Source organism: Clarias gariepinus, chromosome 9 (genome assembly GCF_024256425.1).
Source record: "Clarias gariepinus isolate MV-2021 ecotype Netherlands chromosome 9, CGAR_prim_01v2, whole genome shotgun sequence".
In the NCBI taxonomy this organism is placed as follows: domain Eukaryota; kingdom Metazoa; phylum Chordata; class Actinopteri; order Siluriformes; family Clariidae; genus Clarias; species Clarias gariepinus.
In genome coordinates this window covers 2832501-2834668 of record NC_071108.1, presented here as the reverse complement: position 1 = coordinate 2834668, position 2168 = coordinate 2832501, and the positions used below count along the sequence as shown (strand labels likewise).

At 44.3% G+C, this 2168-nt stretch overlaps 1 protein-coding gene across 1 annotated transcript in view; it reads left to right on the top strand.

The window, feature by feature from the left end:
- The first annotated feature begins 791 nt into the window (after nucleotides 1–791).
- sema6bb (sema domain, transmembrane domain (TM), and cytoplasmic domain, (semaphorin) 6Bb) overlaps nucleotides 792–2168 on the top strand; it is a 127687-nt gene continuing 126310 nt past the window's right edge. The window contains exon 1 of the mRNA XM_053503221.1: nucleotides 792–1072. The gene's annotated coding sequence lies outside the window, so the exon portion shown is untranslated. The remainder of the gene's footprint in view (nucleotides 1073–2168) is intronic.

Sequence of the window (2168 nt, the reverse complement as noted above, 5' to 3'; positions counted from 1 at the left end):
TCTGTAATTGATAATTTTGTAGCATAAGTAAAGTTAAAACAGAAAGGCTAAGGCTGGTTTAAAAAGTTCCATGCATATAACTAATTAATTACGTCATTAATAGTAATTGTGTCACTGGACGCAAATGACACTAAATTGCCTTCCAGACTTTTTAAAGTGGGCTTTACCCTGTGCTACTGTGGCAGTAAGTGGAAAATCTTCTCAGATTACTTCAAAGAATTTTTGTGTTAATGTGAGCTGCTCTTCTATCGAAACATGCTACCTATAAAACAAACAAACAAAACTTTACAAGCTGCCTTGAAACATGCTAGTTACTGTAATACCTTTACGACTGTAAACATTTGCATGGACACTGGTTTTGATACACATGGCAGATATAATGGTGTGCTAAGGAACACACCAGGAACTTTGTGTGTTCATGTTTGTTGCTGACATGATGCTGGGTTGTGTTGCAGGTCTATCGATAGAGGACATTCATTCCGGTACATTTTCTACAAGATTTACATTTACATTTCCGATGGAGAGTAATAATGCTGAGAGGAATCTGGCAACCGCGTGTGAACGCTGTGGATCTGGCAACCCGGGAGTGATTTAAAGCGGCGCTGCTGCTGCACGAGTCAGAGGCTCGGAGCTGCGCGTGCAGAGCACCAGCACAAGCACATACACACACACGCGGAGCAGTGTGTATGTGTGTTAGTGTGTGTGTTTCTCCCGGGACAGGTGCTGCTGCTGCTGCTGGAGTGTGTGTGTGTGTGTGTGATTGTGCTTTAACTTGTGTGTGTGTGTGTGTGTGTGTGTCTCAGCCAAACGCGCAAGCCGCGCGCGCGACAGTTGTCTCGAACCGGCATGGCACTGGCACGGCGGAGGCGCGCGCTCCCGGACCCGCACTCGGACAGGTGCGCGAGACAACAGGAGCTTTGACTTTCCCGTTCTGTATTTTTCTTCTTTTTTTTTTTTTTTCTTCTTCTTCTTCACTCCTCCTCCGTCTGCGCTGTGGATTTATTCCTCTAGACCCGAAGAGAGAGAGAGAGAGTGTGTGTGTGTGTATACACCGCTTCATCACGCAGGACCGGTGAGTGCGCGCGTGCTTTGCTTACCCGTACACACACACACACACACACACACACAGGCATGTGTTTTCAGTGAAGTGCCGAATTAACACCGACTGTAACACCGGTGTTGTTTTGCATCACAGCAGCGCGCGCGTTTATTTGCCGAGGTGTTAATTGTTCTGCGGTAAAAAAATAAATAAAAAAAAATCAATTAACGCACTAATTAAGTTGCTAATGAAACCGTGTCCAGGTTCAGGACGGCGCTCGGATGCAGTCACTCGGTACTGTGTTAATGCAACACCTTACTGCCTCCACTTTACACCCCCGAGTGTGTTCAGGACCAGAGTGTTTAATTCAGTACTCAGTACTCAGGCTCGCGCTGGGTGTTCCCGTAATGCAGTGCTAATAAACCCGCGTGTCGGTTCAGCACCCTGTCCACTCAACACTCCGCATGTTCATGTGAGTGACAGGGCGGTGGTGTTCTGGGTGTTAAAGCAAACACTTCCAAATAACTTCAGTGTTGGTTCAGCACCACATCTGAACACACTGAGTTAAATACTGGGTTCATTCAGTACAGTGTTAATGCAGTGTGGTGTTCTGTCGACACGCTTAATGCACACAATGGGTGTTTTAATTCAGTACAGTGTTCGTTCTGCACCTGGTCTGTGAATTCAGTACCGTGTGAATTCAGTACAGTGTTAATTCAGTAGTGTTAATGCAGTAGTGTTAATTCAGTACAGTGTTCGTTCTGCACCTGGTCTGTGGATTCAGTACCGTGTGAATTCAGCGCTGTAACAGTTAATTCAGTACAGTGCAAATGCAGTAGTGTTAATGCAGTAGTGTTAATTCAGTACAGTGTAAATTCAGTACAGTGTAAGTCAGTGGTGTTAATGCAGTAGTGTTAATTCAGTAGTGTTAATTCAGTACAGTGTTAATTCAGTACAGTGTAAATGCAGTGGTGTTAATTCAGTACAGTGTTAATGCAGTAGTGTTAATTCAGTACAGTGTTAATGCAGTAGTGTTAATTCAGTACAGTGTAAATGCAGTGGTGTTCATTCAGTACAGTGTTCATTCAGTACAGTGTAAATGCAGTAGTGTTAATTCAGTAGTGTTAAT